The sequence below is a fragment of the Sturnira hondurensis genome, unplaced genomic scaffold, assembly GCF_014824575.4.
Source record: "Sturnira hondurensis isolate 20B ecotype Veracruz unplaced genomic scaffold, ASM1482457v3 Scaffold0015596, whole genome shotgun sequence".
In the NCBI taxonomy this organism is placed as follows: domain Eukaryota; kingdom Metazoa; phylum Chordata; class Mammalia; order Chiroptera; family Phyllostomidae; genus Sturnira; species Sturnira hondurensis.
In genome coordinates this window covers 19,286,424-19,307,278 of record NW_028088227.1, presented here as the reverse complement: position 1 = coordinate 19,307,278, position 20,855 = coordinate 19,286,424, and positions in this window count along the sequence as shown.

Sequence of the window (20,855 nt, the reverse complement as noted above, 5' to 3'; positions counted from 1 at the left end):
GTGGGTCACAAGCAAGAGACAGAGACAGAGAGAGAGCTTCTTGGCTCTCCTGGGATTAAATTAGCCTGGGTTTGAGATGAACCTGGTGCTTTTTCAAAATAGACAATCAACTTCCCAAGCTCTTACAGTTTTTTTTGATTGGCCCATCTCCTGGTTAGAATGACAAGCCTCTTTGGCCACCCGCCTTCCCCTGCACCATTTTAACTTATTTGTGCATGTGTTTCTCTCCCAACAATCTAGTACCAGAAAGAGTAGGAGAGTTTTAATTCTTTTGGTGGAGCAATGTTATGATCCCCTAGGGTGTGAGGCTGCAGCTTCCTGGTGAAGCAAACAGGCTTATGTCCCCCCATTTATTAAATTCAATGTGTAATTTTCTTTGCCCCTTTTATTAACTCGTTAACTGCCTATAGTAACACATCCTATACGATACTATAATGAATAGAAAGTGGCCAGGATAGGCTTCCTGGCCCTGTTCCTGATCTTAGAAAAAGATTTCACATTCTCAACATTGAGTGTAGTATTAGCTGTAGGATTTTGATCTGCATTATGTTGAAGTACATTCCTTCTACACCTAGTTTGAAAATGTTTAATCACAAAAGCATGTTGAGTTGTGTTAAATAATTTTTCTGTATCTATTGAAATGGTCGTATGATTTTTACCCTTAATGTGGTGTATTGTATTATGTGATTTGCATTTGATTTGCATCCTTGGATCACAAAGATAATCTTACTTTGTCATTGTATATGATATTTTCAATGTGCTGTTAACATCAATTTGTTAGTGTTAAATTGAGAATTTTTAGATCTCTATTTATCATGATATTGACCTGAAGTTTTCTTTTTTTGCAGTGCCTTTGTCTGGCTTTAGCAACTAGGTAATGCTGGCTTCATAAAATATTAGAAGTGTTATGTCTTCTTTATTTTATGAATTTGAAAAAGATTTTAATTATTTTTAAAAACATTTTATTTACTTTATTTTTAGACAGAGAGGAAGGGAAGGTTAAAGAGAGGGAGAGAAACATCAGTGTGTGGGTGGCTGTCTCGTGAGTTGTACTGAGGACCTGGCCCGCAACCCAGGCCTGTGCCCTAACTGGGAATCGAACCGGCAACCCTTTGGTTCACAGCCACACTCAATGCACTGAGCTACACATGCCAGGGCATAACTGGCTTTCATTCTAATTGAAATACTTGGTAAAATTCAACAGTAATTCTATGTGGTCCTGAGTTTTTTTATTGTTGGAAAAGTTTAGGTTACTGATTCAATATTCATATTATTTGGAGATCTATTCAGGCATTCTATTTCTTCATGATTTCATCTTTGCAGGAATGTGTCTAGAAATGTGTATATTCTGTATAGATTATCCATTTTATTGGCATATAATTAATTATTCATAGTAGTCTCTTATGTTGCTCAGCACTTCTGTGTTATCAGTTGCAATGTCTCCTCTTTCGTTACTGGTTTTATTTTCGCCATCTCTTTTTTCCACTTAGTTTATCTAGCTAAGCGTTTGTTGATTTTGTGCATATTTTGAAAAAAAACTTTAAGTTTTGTTTATATTTTCTATTGTATTCTATTATCTATTTTATTTATGTATAATTTGATATTTATTTTAGACTTTGTTCTTCTACCTTTGGCCTTAATTGGTTATATTTTTCTACCTCCTTGAAGTGTGAATTAATTGTTGATTAAAGGTCTTTAATTTTTTTTAAAAGTGATAACATTAAGTGCAATAAACATTTCTCTTAGTATAGTTTTTTCCTCCATTCCATAAGTTTTGATATTTTGAGTTTTTTATTTGTATCAAAATATATTATTTTCTAATTTATTTTTGATATCTTCTTTGATTCATTTGTTGTTCAAGAGTGTATTGCTTCATTCCCACAAAATGTGAGTTTAACAGTTTTTTCTTCTGCTATTTATTTCTAGTTTTGATCCATTGTGGTTGGCAAAGGTAGTTGGTGTGATTTAGATCTTCTTAGAACACTAAAATGTATTTTATGACCTAATATGTAATGAATCCCGGATGATATTCTGTGTGCACTTGAGAAGAATTTGTATCCTGCTATTTGGAGTTGAAATATTCTGTATATGTCTGTTAGGTTTAATTGTTCTATAGTGTTTCATGTTCATTGGGTCATTGATTTTCCTGTTTGGAAGTTCTACCCATTATAAACGTGTTGTATTGAAGTCTATTATTGTATTTCTATCAATATCTCTCTTCAATTTTGTCAGCATTTAATTTATATGATTAAGTATCTTGAGGATGGATATATATGTAGTTATAACTGTTGTCTTCTGATAAATAAGATTCTTTTTAATTGTACAATGATCTTCTTTGTCTCTTGTGACAGTTTTTGACATAAAGTCTATGTTTTCTTTTGTCAGTAGAATTGCCCCTGCTCTCTTTTGGATGCTATTTGCATGAAATATCTTTATACATTCCTTCATGTTAAGTCTATATATATCAAGAAATCTAAAATAACTCTCCTGTAGACAGTGTATAGCTACAACATTTATATTTACAGCCCCTTTATATACTTTGATTGAGAAGTTTAATCTATTTATATTTAAATTTTTATAGGGACAGACTAATATTGCCATTTGGTTCATTTTTTCTGTCTTGTACCTCTTTTTCATTCTATAACTATCTTTGCATTTCATTAATTTATTTGTAGTGACATGCTTTTATTTCTTTCTTGTTTTCTTTTGTGAATCTTGTTTAAGTTTGTCTTTGTGATTCTATTGGGACTTACATAAGACATTTTATGGTTATGTTGATCTGTTTTACTCTGACAAAAACTGCAATCACATGCAAAATATTCTTCCCAGAAAAATCTGAGTTAGACATATGGTCCAATTCTTATTTCCCTCTCCAGGGAGAAACTGGAAGCTGGAAGTTTCTTCCTTATCAAATGGTACTGTGCCAGGAGTGGGGATTACAGCAAGAGGGTATCTCAAATTTTCTAATTGGCTTCCTTGTGCCTGGATTCTAATTGCTCAGAATTCACAAACATCTGAATAATTCCTGGGTTTCTTACAAATGAAATCAGTCTATGTATAATTGTTGAATAAGCATATCTATGGTGGAAGCGGAGTCCAGGGCATTCAATATCACCATTTTGTTGTTATACTTGGGCTACATCTTAATAATAACTAGAATTTGGTTGTCACAGTAAATTTTAAAATATACATTAATGAAGGAGGGAGTAGAACAACTGTAATGGTATAATCAATACAATATATCTTTTAAAAAAGTTTTATTAAATGTCGGGTGGAGTGTTAAGACCCTAAAGCTAATAGCATGATACCATTTATTTAGTTAAAAATTAATATATCTTAAGTAATTTATATTTCCAGAGACAATCAACCCAATAGTTCAGGTTCATTCACACTGTTCATATTGATTCCAAAGTCCATCCTAGGAGCTCTGTTTTACTCATCAAGCAATAATTCTCAATTATAAACTTGAGTGTGAGAATCTGCTTTTATGGGATGTTTACACCTATGTACACCCACAGCTATATTTTAGTGTTGTTTTGAAGGTAGGGCCATTTACAAAATCTGCCTTACTGGCCAATTTTTTATCAGTTAAATAAATTTAAGAATATATACAAATGGCATATTTTAGAAGATATATACAACGTTAAAACAAATATAATTTTAATGATTGCATCACTTTGGTGGACAATGATTTGGCCTAGTCTTATAGTTACCTAAGTCAAGAAAAATGTTGTGGAGGTGGGAGGTGCGGGAAAAGGAGACATCGGTCTGGTTATATGCATAGCGAGAACTCAAAATGTTTGGGATGTGAGATATTTAGTACCTTTTCCAATTTATTTTATCGCTCAATCATTGCTATCTTCTATTTATCATTCACGCATCCTCAGGGTGTTAAAATGGCAGAGATTATTTGTGTTTGCCACAAGGCCCATGGATGGAATCTGGGCTTCCACTTTGTTTTATCTGGCCCAGCACCTTGTTTCTATTTTCCTAGCACCTGGTGGGAGCTCCGAGCTTCTTGCACCTAGTTAAGGAGTGGTTACATTTATTCAGTCCTAAAATTGCATTCCACCCTTTGAAGGCAACCATGAGGCTGATGTGGCCCCCAGTAAAAATGAGTTTGACACCTCTGCTGTAGGGGGCGGTCCGACACACTCTTGGGAGCTGAAGAATGAGACGAGAGATGTAATCGCCAGAATGTCTGGCGAAAATGTCTGTACGAAAATGATGCTTTCGTATAGAAGAGTAACTATCTTTCAGGGACAGCCCTAGAATCTCTAAACAACATTCCTGATGAAGAAAAATAGCTATAAAATGCTTACATATATTTAAAAACACTTAACCTCGAATGTTACTTCCTCATTTTACTTAGCAAAATAATAGTTACTTGCGTGAGAAAATCATGTAATTTCAGTAGCAATTCTGAAAAGCTGACTTTTCTTTATTCTTAATGTTTGTTTATCTAACAACAAGACTGCTGACATAACTCAGTGTGACCGTGATTTTAAGCTTTTCAGATATGGATCCATGCATGACACCTGGTTACCAGGTAAATGCCCATGAAATCAATCTTCCATGCTTTCTTTAAGCCACTAATGCATGTTATCACTTTATAAAACTATAATTTTTTTTGTGTTCATTTGTGTTCTAAATAAAATACAAGCACTCCCTGAAGAATTCTTACTTTTGAATTACAACAGTCTACTTGATGTTCATGTTCAAACTATTCACAAAACACACTGATAAAGAATACACATTTCGCTTCTCTTTTTTATATTTGTTTTTCTGCCTCAATATTATATAATCCTTAGAAATAAAGTTAAAATATCTTTAGCCAGATCTAAAAGGTGGTAAATAAGAGAATGTCTCTGAATATGGAAATGGGTTCTATAAAATACCTTACTCATAAAACTTGTTGTGAGAAGTTACATATGAAGATTGCTTAGAGTATGTTTAGAAATTAATGAGTGCTGTGTCATATTTAGTAATTATTACATCACTTCACTAATTTTGGTGGCTCAAAGTTGCTTTGCATTGGTGTATCCAATTTTAGAGGATTGCATGAGTAATATTTTTCACAATGTTGGTCATAACCTATTATTGGATCATGAAGACAATTCAGTGAGTTATAATCTCCATTTAAAAATATGAAGGACAATATACTATAACTGAATAAAGCTGTAAAAAGTTTTTTGCATAAAATATGGATATTGATTCTTAAATATTTTATTTCAGATTATGTCTCTCCCTACATTACAGACATGATGACATACATACTTGCCTTCAAAACCTTTTTTATACTATTTTCAAGTATAGATAAAATCCACAGCTCTAAGTTAACTGTAATGATTTAATCTTAAAAATGTTTTATATTCTTTCTGAAAATTTCATCTTCCTAAAGTGAAGTCAACTAATTTTATTTTGCTGAGCATTTTGAGTTCACTGATAATAAAGACAAAATTTAAAGACACTTTTTATATATTTATTTACTTACTGATTTATTTTTATTATTTATTTATTTATCTTCAGAGGGGAAGGGAAGGAGAGAAATATCAATGTATGGTTGCTTCTCGTGAGTCCCCTGCTGGGAACTGGCCTGCAACCCAGGCATATGCCCTGACTGGGAATCGAACCGCAATCGTGTGGTTCGCAGGTCCTCACTCAATCCACTGAGCTACACCAGCCAGGGCCTGATTTATTATCTTATACAACATAATGATTACTTACAAAAAAATAAGTGTAGGGAGAAAATAGCAGTGGGAATAAACTAAAATGTCCTGATAATTAAAAGAAAGACTTTGCAACAATGCCTTGTCATTTTTCCTAGTCCACTGACTTAGCTTTAGATTTTCTATCTTTCTTTCTATCTGAGTTAACAGTCTTTGTCATCAACTTAGTTGTTCCATGGTATTTGTTCTATCTTTTGTTTATCTTTAAAACAAAGTTCATTGTTTTGTTAGCATATGACAGTGGAAGAGCTAGGGATCAATATTTTAGGGTCAACTTAGTGTTTTGTACAGAAAAAAGTTCTTTTTAATCATCTCCTTAAATTGAAGTATTGTTCTTCAAAAATATGTACAGAAAAAATGAGAGAAAAATGCTATAATTATATTAATCTGCATCTTAATGTATCAAGTGAAAAATTGTGAACCTAAAACTGCTATAAAATATAGTTTCTTATTTAAAAAATAGAAAACTTGAATATCTGCATTGATTCAAAATAACCTAACTGCATATCATTTAAAAAACACCAGTATTATAAACAGCACAACAAAACTGAGCACTCAGTGATATAGTTACCATTACTTAATTCAAAATTACTAGGCATGCATACAATAGGAAATTATAACCTGCATACTTATACAAAAATCATTAGACCAGCTTAAGGTGATAGAATAGTAGAAAATGACTTTCAAATAACTATTCTGAACATGTTGATACTTCCTATGTTGAAGAAGTTAGAGTAAACTTAAACATGATAAGATCCCAAAGAACATATGCACCCCACTGTTCATAGCAGCACAATTTACAATAGCCAAGAGTTGGAAGCAACCTAGGTGCCCGTCAGTAAATGAATGGATCAAAAAATTATGGTACATATACACAATGGAATTTTATGCTGCAGAAAGAAAGAAGGAGCTCCTACCTTTTGCAACAACATGGATGGAACTGGAAAGCATTATGCTGAGTGAAATAAGCCAGGTGTTGAAGGACAAATACCATATGATCTCACCTCTAACAGGAAGCTAAACAACAAAACAAACAAGCAAGCAAAATATAACCAAAGACACTGAAATAGAGAACAGGCTGACAGTGACCAGAGGGGAGAGGGGAGGGAATGTCAGGGGAAATAAGGGAGGGATTTAGAGGAACCTATATAAAGGATACATAGACAACAACTGAGAAGGGTGGAAATGGGAGGGAGGGGGGAGGATGGGGGGTGGGATAATAGACAGAAAACTGTACTTGAAAAATAATTAAATTAAAAAAATTGGAAAAAAAAAGAAGTGAAAAAAAAAGTTCAAAGAAAACATGGAGACATGAAATGAAAATGTCATAGACATTAGACAAAGCAGAGAGAAAAAAACAATGAACTTGAAGATATAGTAATAAATACTATCCAAACTATCTCCTGCTTCTCAGGAGCAGAAGAGAAGGAGACTCAGTTGAAAAGCTTAACATAAAATTTCTTTACAATGTGATAAGAATTAGTATATCATATATCACAGGTCTGTAATTTCTACAAACCTAAATCAAAATACACCTAACAAAAGCTCCACGAAGGCATATCACAATCAAATTGCCAAATATAAATGCTAAATTTAAAAAATCTCAAAAACAGATAAACTAATACATTAGTTATGGAAAAGCAAAGACAAAAATAGCAACAAACCTGTCAAAAAAGAGAAAACAAGGAGAAGGTTGGCGCGTTTGTTAGCAGCAAAATATTTTCTCAAAACAAGGCTTAATGAGTTCTCTTTTGTGGACACAGGAAGCTGAAATAATTCACATCTTCATCTGCTCAGGCTTCTATCAAAATACCACAGACTGAGTGGCCAAATATATACATACACACACAAATACGTGTGTGTATTTTTTTCTTACAGTCTGGAGACTTGAAGTCCAAGATCAGGGTTCCAGCAGGGTCAGATCTGATGAAGAATCTGGCTTGCAGATGGCCAACTAATAGCCCACTCACATCATGGGAGAGAGAGTGAGAGGGACAGAGCGAGAGCAAGATCTAGGAAGGGCCAGAGAGGGAGCGAGAAAGCTCTCTGTTCTGTTCTTCTAACAACACGATTTCCCTTGTGAAGACCCCACACTCAGGACTTAATCTAAACCTTACCACCTCCCTAAGTCTCCATCTTCAAATACCATCTCCCAGGGGCTTAGGGCTTCAACATCTGAATTTGGGGCTTCAGTTCATAGCTTTATATTCTGTACAGACCTGCACTGCAAGAAACACCTCAATTTCCTTCTTTATGTCAAATTAATGGAAAAGTCTGGTGGACAAACCCTTCTCTCTATACCACTACTAGATGTTTCTGTTCATTTCCAGTATCATTACCTTCCTTATAGGCACAATCATTATGCATAACTTTCTAAATGCTCTTACTCTCTTCCCTCCACTTAAATGTAAGTCATACTGACCTTTTGTTTTCATTACTTGAACAGGCTGAGGCATTCTGAACTAAGGCCTTCTCCTTCTGCTGGGGAAACAAACAGTCCTCCCCGGGTCTGGCCGTGGCTAATCTCTCCAGTGAATCAATCAGTTCACCAGGCACTTCTGCTCCAAAGTGTTCTTGGCTGTTAATGTCATTCACGCCCAGCCACTATATATCCTGTGTAAAACACTTGCTACTATCCGCACTCGTCTTACTGTTGTTTATTTGTTCATGTTCTAGTCTCAGCGTATGAACTTCAGCGGGTATCAGGTAACAACAGTCTTGTCTGTACGTCTGGTTTTAGAAAAATGCCTAGGAAACAATTATAGTTGAGCAAAAACACTTGCTGAACAAGTTTTATTGCATTGTTTCAGTACCCTTCTTACGGTTTTATTTATTATGTATTTATTATTGCTTTTGCTTTCTGGATTTGACTGTTTTACTTCATTTTTTTATATTTCTGACTGATTGACAGGCTTTGGAACATAACTACGGTCATGTCATCATCTGACTTCCATGCACGACTGATTGGGTTGAGTTTACTCTCCCTACAAAACCCTATTCAGTACTCACATACATCTATGCATAGGCACATGCATGCACGTGTGTCCATATGCACACAGCCACGTGCTGTTTTGAGTTATCACCTGGGATTCCAGCTCATGGGAAAATCTATGGGGAGCCACTCCCAATCTTACTTCAGCGGCCCCCTGCACAGCCCCCACTGCGGGCGATTCTTCGTGCTCTTGTGTAGGGTCCTGTGCCTTACCTTCCTATGATACAAATCACTTTGTTGTTTAATTGCTTGTCTCCACACAAAGCTGTAAGCTCCTGAAAGATGAATCCTTTTTATACTTTGCTCCTTGTTACTCTTTGCACTGTGCAAGTCCTGAGCCATTAATGGATAACCAGTGCATGCAAACGCCCCCAAACTCTTTCCTTATGTCCTATTCTAGATTAGAAAACTGCTTTAATGAGATCTGTCACATGTCATACAAAAATACCTTTCCCCTCCCCTCCTTGCCATCAGTGATGCAATTCTCGGCGTAGAATGCATAGCTATCCTTCTTCTCAGATATTTGGTTATTCTGAATTTAAGAACAAAATACTTCAAACCTGAATTGAGGCTTTATTCCTCTGTTCTGTCACCATTTACTCATCTGTTGATACTGACATGTTTCCTCTAAATTCCTTACAGATTAGTATAACATATCCATCCATTACGATGGACTGCTTTTCACTAAAGTTATATTTTATTTGAAATTCTTTTTGGTAATGCATAGGTAAGGATATTATATCTGGCATATTTAGCATAAATGACTGCATTACTCAGTTTTTGAACTGTCATTATCTAGTACTCTACTTGCATAAAGGGACCAAAATCTCTTAAAATTATTAAAATGTTTTTCTACTTTTAGGTAATATAATTGCTTGTGGTTCCTATTAACAATAACTTCCTGGGAAAATGTGCATATGAAATCAACATCACACAAACTGTATGTCCAAGAAATACTTTAAGCAAGTTTTAAAAAGAAAATTACCAGAAAACATTGGGTTATTTTATTTCCTGCTATTGACAGAGTGAAATATATTATTTAAAGACAAAATCCACATAAAATTCTGGTTCATTTATGTTTAAACATATAAGTATGAACCCTACTGAGAATGTGATACTGTTTTTAAATTTATTTTCTCTATATACATTAAATACATTTTTCCTATTGATCCACTTACTTCAAAATACATTGTGCTATTAAGAAACAAACACATACATACATATTTATATCAAGTGTTTTCAATGTATAAAGTTAAAGTGACCTCATTTGAACTGTAAAGGGACGTTTGACAGCCTGATGAAGAATGAAAGAAATTCTAAAATTTTCCAATTTTGCTTGTTCTTTTCTTAACAAAGAAAATAGCTTAAAAATTAATGTGTTAATATCCTAAACAGATTTTACAAAATACATTATTGTTACTGTGACAATAGCAATAGTTAATAGAAGGCAAAATAGTTAATAACCTTTCCATAAAGTTACATTTTAAATGCTCTTGTTTGAATATCATTGCTCAGAAAATATGATACTATAATACTTTTGAATTCAAATTTAAATTAATGAAAAGTATTTCAAACATAACCCTTAATTGTACTGAGGATGTCTATCCCTTTCAAAGTATCCTTTAAAAAAGATATGTTTAATAAGCAGGAATTTCTTTTATCAATTTGTAAAGCTTGTTAAAAGCCTTGAAATAAAATTTGAAACATAATAATATGTGTGTAGAATAATCTAGATTGCTGTGCACTGTGCTTTGCTTCTGAAATGCTTCAGCTGAGCCTGAGTAAGCGAGCGCTCCTTAAACTCAAAAGAACATCTGTTACATCTATTGTGACCTCATCTGTCAAAGTGATATCTCAGTTACACAAAACTTCCATCTACCTCAGAAATCCATTAACCACTGATCCTAAATAATAGAGCTAGTAGCATAATGGATGTCTGAGTCTCTGCTTGGAATTGGAGTTGGTTTACAAGGCTGAATAAGCAAGCATTGTAAACTGAATGGAATCAAAGTAAAATAAATGTTATAACTCAGACAAAATCACCACTATAATAATAAGTGAAGTATTTCTTAAAATATAAAATGATTGCAATTTTATCTCAGAGTATACAGATCCATTGGGTCATATTCACGTTAAACTATCACATCAGAGTAATATTAACCAAACACTGGTACCATGTTTATGACTTGCTAGGCCCTGTTTTCTAAGAGCTTAACACATACGAACTTATGTAACCCCCATGCAAACCCTCCAAGGTGAACTCTTACCATCTCCATTTTTACTCACGGGGGAACTAAGACCCGGAGATCTGAGTGATTTGACATAGTTCACATAGCTAGACAGTGGAGAGGGTAAGGTTTATTCCCAGACATTCTCAGTCTCTAACAACTCTGTCTGCCCTTGACCTTCTTGCTATTCATTTTTTCAAATCATTCATTACTAAAATGTGTTTGGTAAAATAAGATCACTTCATGTTTCATCCAAAATAAAGAATCAGGTGGGACAGTGTGTGCATACTCTTTATAAGAATGAGCTGAAATTCTAAAACCTTGAAAATGCTAGATGCTGATATTATATGTGCTATAACATGGCAAAGTCTGAGGAACACAGTAGTAGTAAATTTGACAGATGGATATTCTAACACAATTGAAAATAAAAATGGTAGTCAGATATTTCTAAATGCATTGAAGTGAATGAAGGATTTAAATGAAGTAGTGATGCTGAATGATTATAAGGAGCCATTGACTCCAAATAAGTTGGCATAGTCTAAGAGTCCAGGGGTTGGCAGCCCTGGCTCTGGGTTTCTGGGACAAGATAGACCTGGGTTTGCTTCCCAGTCCAGCCACTTATTACAAGTTTAGGGAATTTAGTTTTCCTCCCCTGGCCTGTCTCCACATATATAGTATTAACCTCATAGAGCGGTTTTCATTGTTAAGAATGTGAATGTAAAATGCATAGCTTAAGGCTCGGTAGACAACTAACAAACAATAAATGATAAACATTATCATTAATCCCAAGTATTATTAATCAGCTCATGTGACATAAAACTATAAAAGTTAATGATCACTAACCTTTCTTAGACTAATTAATTTTGTATGTGTTTGAAATTAAACCCTGTATGCATTTAGCCAAACCTTTTTATACATTCAATATATTTTAAAGATAATGCAGTTAGTCAAATTTCATCAAAAGTCTTATGCAATAATAAAAACCTGACAGTGGTACTAGCTAAGAAGTTATAACCTATTAAGTTTATTCCAAATATTGGCTTCTTTCTTTGTTGTTGTTTAATACTGTTTATGCTGTTACAGTGCTCACTTTTCCTGCCTTTCCCCACTTCCACTCAGCCCCACACTCTCCCTATCCCCCGCCAATCTCCATAACATTGGCCTCTTTTCTCGAAGACTGTTTTACTATAGTTTTCTAGTAGCTCAGTCTACGCATATAGCCAATTTACTTTTAAATCCTTGTATTAGTCAAGGTTCTCCAGAGAAATAGAAATAAAGAGTGTGTTTATAGACAAAGATGTATTTTCAATAACTGGTGAGCCCTGATGGAGTAACTCGTTGGTCAGAGGGTCAACCTGACACACCAAGGTTGCAGTTTGATCCTTGGTCAGGGCACAGACAAGAAGTAGCCAATGAATACATAAATAAGGACACAAATTAATGTTTCTTTCTCTCTCTCTCTCTCTCTCTCTCCCTCTTCCATTCTCTCAAATCAATAAATTTAAAAAATAACATTCTTTCTTAAAAAAATAGTGCCATTCAGTTGGGGGGTCATGGTGAAACCACATTCTGCAGGGTAGGTATAGCCACAGACCCAGAGAAGAGTAGCAGTTTGATTCTCAGGTCAGTCCGCTGTGGGGATTCCTTCATGGTCTGAGAAAGTAACTCTCAGCCAATTGAATGAGGCCCACCCATATTAAGGAGAGTAATCCGCTTTCTTAAAATTCACTGATTTATATATTAATCTTATCAAAAAAAGTCTTTATAAAATCATTCAGAATAATGTTTGACCTGATTTTTGGAGCATGTGACCCAGCCAAGTTGACATATAAAATTAATCATTATAACCCTACTTAGAACATATAATCTCCCAGCCGTCATTTTTAGTGCTATAATGTTAAATTAAATAATATGGCTGAACATTCATTCGGGTGACATTGTTTTGCTTTGCAGTGAATATTTCAGAACCACTATCTTCTTTCTCAAAAACTCACCCTAATATTTTCCCCATTGAGTGTATGTATGTGTATATATGTAGTGTATGTATATGTAGTGTGTGTGTGTATATATATATATATATATATATATATATATATATCTAAGTGCATATATACACTTATGGGGTAAATATATTCAACATATGTGTATTTTAATATACATTAAATATATATATTTAATGATATAATTGGGTGAGTTTAATTAATATTTTAGATGACATCACATTTATATTTGAATTTACAGATAAGTATGGAATTTTAGTAAGTGTTCTGGAGACTATACATTTTACTTAAATAAGTTATAATAATAAATCATTGATGGAGTCTTTGATCTTTACTGGTTTAACATTTGTTATATTTGTTAATAATATGGATTCATAATGTTATTTTTCTGTTATGGTTTTTACTTGGGGTTGCATTTTTAGTGAAAGCAGTGTTCTTTATTTACACTGAAAAGTATATAAAACACATTAGATAGTGACTTAGATACCAGTTTGTGTGTCTTTTTTTTGATTGTGTATAAACAAAAAGCATCAAGCAACAGTTAAACACACACACACACACACACACACAAGATGTTGGATGAGGGAATCGGTTGTGGAATATTATCAATCAAAATAAATGTGCATATGGTAGTTATGCAGATTGAAGGCACTGCCTTATCTATTTATAAAGTTCTGAAGACTTAGTTGCTCTTTTCTTTCTGGAACAGAAAGGGAGACACGCTTGCAAATGAGAAGTTCCTTATAAATGTAAATTTCTCTTACAAAACAATAACTTCTCACTTTTCGGAGCTTTTCCTATATCTACTGCTTCTTTAAAATATCCTAAAATAATCCAGATCCCAAAAGGACATATTTTGATGTAACAAATTCTCCTCTCAGTGTAACGGAAGTTCATTTATAATAACCAAGTAATTTTGTAAATTCTATAAATATTATGTTCCCTATCTCTTCTGTTTTAGGGGGCAGAATTATGTTCAAAATTAAGATTGTTTTGCCAGCATTTTATTTAATACAGATTCACTGAGGTAATTATAATGATTTCACAAATCAATAGCATGCAGGAGAATGTCTCTTAATAAGCCAATAAAAAAATAGCATGTTCCAAAGCAATGAGGAGTTAATTACACTATTGGTCTAGGCAAGGGAAGATACCAAAGAATGAAGTCTGAATTTAATTGAGGTACAGCTTTACCCCAGCTGGTCCTCAGGAGGAAACACTTGGCCAACCGAGAGCTCATGTCCAGCTTCCAGTGCCAGAAGTGAAATTCCCTGGTTGTCACGGTGCACCTCGCTAGGGAAGGATATAGCATCACGTTTGATGGGCCAGCTGACTGCATGTGCAAGGCTGCTTGTGAGGTTTTCCTCACTGCGATGAGACAGTATCCTTTCCATGACAGGAACTAATGCACCAAAAGTCTTCAGCGAGCTATTTAGGTCAGCAAGAGTCACCTGGCTCAGGCCGAACGGATTCAATGGTCTTCACAAAATCTCACTGCTTGTAGTCTAAATGTCCCCTTGCCATAGTTACTTCTTCAGATGATTATTGTATTGATAAGCCCCTAGCTATGCCTTTAAGCACCAGAAGTGCTATGTGCTTATCAAGAATGAAAGATTAAATGATGACATCTTGGTATATCTTACTTCACTTTTGTACCAAAACAAGTTGAACTCTTAAAAACAATTTAACTTTTGTTATGCGTAAGTGGATTTGAAATAATATCAAAACAATGTACTGCCTTTACTTTTTTATGTTAGGCAGACAACTCTTGCAATAAGAAAATCTACTTTTAAAAGTATTAATTGTAAAATTTGTATCCATATTCACTAAGATAATACAACCTTCACAATGAGATGCTCTATTAATTAGACACACATACAGGCAAATATACATATTTACATGTACACATATTGTCATTTGTTATGATAAATATTTAGATAATGCTCCAGGAACAGAGAAAAATATAACAAAATTCACTTGGGAAGAAATGGAAACGCACTCTGAACTGGTGTGGTGTGCAGAGGAAATTCAGGGATGGAGGAAGGAATTAAGTACTAGATTATGCAGGTAAGGAAAGTGCCAGTTGTGTCAGTGATCTTAGTATAACAATAGGTTTTGTTGCCCTGGCTGGTGTAGCTCAGTGGATTGAGCGTGGGCCTGCAAAACACAGGATCGAAATTCGATTCCCAGTCAGGGCACATGCCTGAGTTGTGGGCCAGTTCCCAGCAGGGGACTCACGAGAGGCAACCATACATTGATATTTCTCTCCTTCTCTCCTTCCCTTCCTCTCTAAAAAAAAAAAATAAAAAAAATATTTTTTAAAAAAGAATAGGTTTTGTTGGACAGTCTCTAATGAGAACCCAGTGTTGTATGACATGACAATAAGTTTTAGCTTTATATCTATAGGCTGTCTTAAAACATTGAAGAAAAGAAAAAACACACTACTACATTTTACATTCAGATGCATCTGTGAATGTATTATCCAGTAATACATATATACACAATACATCTTTCTTAATATTGGAATGACAAATAGGATAATTGTGTGGACGATAATATGATGCTTATGGTGAATTCTAAAGATACAACTGAGAAATATTGTGAAGTCTTGATTTAAGGCAGTGGCGGTGGGAATCGTGGGAACTGGACAAACTTTCCCCTGCCCTCCTAGTAAAAACTTTCTTCTACCCTCCTAGGTTCCTTCACCTGCTTAATGATTACATCTACATGAGACAGATTGACAAGAGGAAATAATCAAATTTAATTATATATGTATCTATGGGGACTGTACATATAGGAGCGAATAGGAGACTACACATTCATGAAAGATTTTAAAAGGAAAGGGAAAATGAAACACAGGCCACATTCTGAGCTAAGGATGAGGTAAAGCACCTCTGGGCTTCGGAGGGGAGGAAGGTCAATGGCAGGACCACAGGAGCAGATGTTCAGTAATGAGTCATTTTCCCTGCCCTATATATGTCATAAAATGTTATTTCTAGTAATTACTGTTATCACTGTCAACGTCCCTGATTTAAATTCTTGAGAGAGAGGTAAAAGTTTTTCACAACTCCACAGGGTCTCGATTGCTTTCAGCTAAAAATAATTCACAGACCACAAAAGAACATCTTTGGGTGACTTGTTCTGAACCCCTACAAGATATAAAGCTGGATGAAACATACGGAATATTTAATTGGAATATCTGTCAATAGTAATTGACTGAGGGGAAAATATATAGTTTGATGTGATAAATACCAATCTCTTTCTCTCCTCTAATTTTCTTTGTTTACTTTTATGATTTTTCAATTTGATGTTAATTAAGAGGAGACATTTTTGATGATCTTCTCATTAAATATATTTATGAAACATGATAAAATCTTTATCACACATTTACTATTTTGTAAAAACTACTTTAAGAAGATGCACCAGAATTATTTTACATAGACATTTATTTATCACTTTCTTGAAACTTGACATATAATTCTTTTGTATGAAAGTGGTTTATTTTTAAATTATAGTAAGCCCAATATTTTTATTATCCTTAATAAATATTATTTTAAAGTGATATAAGGAAAATAGTACTTTTTAGTCAAAACTGTATCACCATCCATAGCTACATATTCTTTTTGATTTTCTATTGTATTTTTCCCATTACAGTTTAGTCCCCTTAAAGCACCCGCCCCATAATCACCACACTGTTGTCCATGTCCATGAGTCCTTTTTCCTCTCGCTCAGTCCCTCTGCCCCTTAACTGCCCCCTCCCACTTTTATTGCTATCCCACTTTCTGTCTATGAGTCTGTCTCTATTACAGCTTAAGGCCCCCTTTAAGGTCCTTAGATAATGTAATAAAATAAGTCATAACTAAATCTAGTTGAGGTAACCAATATAATACTCATTAAATGTTTATTACATAAAAAATATACAGAGTGAACATTTCTGCAAAATATAGGACTAGAGCTGAAGATAAATGTTTAGAGATAAATATTTGTTAATAAATAAAATATGATTTAGAATAAAAAATATAGGCTGGATGATACCAAAGTTATTTACAATTACCAAGAAAGAAGTTAAGGAAGAAAATTTTCTGAGGCCCTTTAAATGTGAGAAACTAATCATTTCCTTGGTAAAATTTGCCCATTCAGTCATTCAAGGCATGTGAATAAAGCACCTCTATAAGACAGTCAGATAACACAATAAAAAATCTAGTGATGTTACTGCCTTTTGACATTTAATATAGATATAAGAAAATAAACTATAAAAATATGTTTGTCTTAAAACATCATGCAAAAGAACACAGGCTTTTAATTAGACTACATAGCACTAAAGGTATCTGAGATGGAAGGCAATGAGTAACTTTCATCAACATTTTTATTTCTTATTTTTTTATTTAATTCTTGTTCAAATACAGTTTTCTGTCTTATACTCCTAGCCCTGCCCCCCCTGACACATGGACAATAACTAAGGTGGGGGGTGGAAATGGGAGGGAGGTGGGGAGCACTTTCATCAACATTTTAATGGCCTACGTCACACAAGTTGACTAACTTCAAACAATAAATTAGAAGGGTAAGACAGCATCATTACTAATGCTTGAAGAACTCATTTATTTTAGAAGAAAACAATGCTATCCAATCCAAAAATATTAGGGGGGAGAATCCTACAGAGGGAAAGAAGTTTTATTATCTGGGCCCCTGGGAATGGAGCTATGGACTCTGCCAGTCTTCCTAGATGATGTCATTAGTTTCATCTCTGCCTCATTCTGCCCCCGGGTTTCTGTCCTCTAAACAGGCATTCTCTGCGTTGTAGAGGAAGACATCCCTTCAGTGTACATATAACAAACCTGGTGAATAACTAACACTGGAAATTTTATCCACTGCTTGAGCCAATTACTTTGTCCAAAAGATTGCATAGCCACATTTGTAAACAGGTCATTTCTCCATCTCTAGGATGGATGAATTGGTGGCAGAGCCTGAATGCACTGAGAGAGAGAGAGAGGCCATGGCTGAGTAAGATGCTCCAAAATATAAGAAATGAACTGAGGATGAGGAGACAAAAACATTGAGGTCGTATATGGTACACTAAAAATATTTGACAGCAACAAGCACCAGATAACAGCAATAAAAATAGCTTCTATGGGTGCAATGGTTACAGTTAAGTGATAAGTGATATGACACAATATAGCTAGGTGACATGGGGTGACTGTGAACTGGGTGTTAAGTCACTTACAGAATTAGTAAGAGGGATAAACAGATAGATTTGAAGTGACTTCCAGCAAACACTCCCTAAGCCATATTCACTGCTCTTGTTTGCAATGAAGAGGCCGCTGACTTTGAAAATGGAAACCTGTCAGTGCATTTACAAGATCTACAACTGCCTTGCCTGCTGTAGTCCCCACATTCAAGAATGATTTCTGCCCTGCTTCTCTCCTGGATTTCCACCAGTGAATTCAAGTGTCACACTAACTGCACAGACCAGTTCATATTCAACACCCTGGCTGTAAGATACCTTTGAAATGCAGTTTATGTTTCCAAACTTGGCAGCATCATTGTCTTCTCTTAGTATACTTCTGTTAAAAGAGATCTCGGTCTCCATGCTGAAAGAGCCCGTCCACAAGATCAGCTGTATTGGGCATCTTCATTCTACCTTAACAAAGTAGCTTAAAAAACAGAATTTACAAAAAGAAGATGATCTTTTCTTTAGAAAACACCAGTCGTTATGACCTGTTTTTGTTGTTGTTGTTGACTTTTTGTGTTATATTTAAGTTTGAGATGGTAAAATGGCTTTCAGATTTTCTTTTGTTCCAACCGTGTTTATGTCTAACAGAATTTCTTCTGGCTTAGACAGAAGAAATTATTAATTTCTTAATTAATCAATTATTTCTCCTCACAGTTATGATCATATAAAACAAAATTTCTGTGACCATTTTTTAATATTGATAATCTATCACAAGAATAAAAAGAACGCTTCAAAATATTTTGATGGAATATAACATAATAATTCTATGAGGGATTTTTCAGAAAAATATATTTATGGATATATTATTTTTAATGTTTTAATTAATGAAATGTTTATTTTTATCTAAATCCTTTCCCAGTAAGTATATCAATAACAATTAGCAAACATGCTCACAATATCTGAAATAGTTAATACATGAAAGTTCATGTTTCACGTGACTTACATTCTACAAAAAAGCATGCAATGTTGAGGGTAAAAAGGAAATGTGTGTTTTTTATTGTTGTTCTATGACAATTGTCCTAATTTCCCCAGGTTGTTCTCTCCATTCCACCCACCCCTCCACTTCCCCCAACCCCCGACTCCCACAGTCAATCCCGACCCTGTTGTCCATGTCCATGGGGTATGTGTATATTCCTTATCTAAGGATTAATCCAGAATTTTCATGAGACTGGGGTTTAAGACTCCTGTATTTTTTTTTAAATTACAGATAAACAATGTATTTCTTAGAGAAAATTATTCTATATGTACACAAGTCATGAAGATTTATTAGTATGAAGTGTAAAAGAAACTTTTCTTGTTTGATTTTTACAAATAAATAAAAAGACCGTCAATATTTGGATTTGAAAAATAAACTCAAAAACTCATTTAGAATAATTTAATTTTAACAACAATCACACAAAAGATATTTTACCAAGGAATGAGGGAGAAAATCCTTACCATAATTCTAGTAATTCTATTTAACACAATTTAAAATTATAAATTCTAAGTTTGAAAATTAAAAGAAACAGTATCATTATATCTTTGAATCAAGATAAACATTATCTTTTATAATGATTAAGTGGTCATCCATATTGCTTCTACATAAATTTTTTCCAAGAAATTATACAGATAATTTATTTCTCATTTCTTTTCACAAAACATTGAGGAACACAGAGTGCAAAAAAAGAATATTGTAATTATGTTAGTGATTATAGTTATCTTCTTATGTATTAACATTTGTTATGATAACAATATATCAAATAAAATGTGCAAAATTTATTGCACATTTATTAAATAAAATTTATATAAAGAGAAAATACAGGCTGTTGTTTTAAATTTTTTAAAGACTTTACTTTTTACTTTTAGAGAGAGGGGCAGGGAGAAAGAGAGTGAAACATCAATGTGTGGTTGCCTCTCAAGCTCCAGTTACTGGGGACCTAGCCTGAAACCCAGGCAAGTGCCCTAACTGGGAATCAGACCAGTGACCCTTTGGTCTGAAGGCCAGCACTCAATCCCTGAGCTACACCAACCAGACATATAACCTATTTTTTTAAGCTAAAATAACTAAAATTATTTTAGTTCAAATTCTGAAATCTAACTGGAATAAAACAGCTAGATAGTTTTTCTGCAAAAAGTAGATATACCTTTTAACAATAATGAAATTGCATTTTAAAAATTACAAATAGCTTTTTTCTTTAATAAAATATTATATATAACATTTCAAAATATTGACATATCTAAGCAGTTTTTCATTTTGTGTCAAGTGTTCATCCAATTGGTATCTTTTCTTAAAAGACTACCTTCTATTCTAAGCCTAGATTACAATGTTTTCACTTTACTTGGTATACATGATAAAAATGTAAAAATATGATATTTAATGTGAAGTGTAAGTTCAGAGCTAAATCTGCAATGATCTGGTGAAATGAAACAACAACCTTGAAAACTGAAATTGAAAAGTTAATAGAAATTTGGAACTCTAAATATTTTTGTATTTCTAGTTGGTACATCCTGTAATCTTTGGTTCATCTGTTTATATTGTATTTCCAAGTTATAAAGATAAGGCTATAATAGGATATAATAAATATTGCTAGTGTAATGCCTAATGTTCAGCTATAAAGCAATATTTAATCTTTATCAGGATAGTTTTTAATCATTTATTTTTCAAAATCTGAGTATTAGGCATTACGCAACTCAATA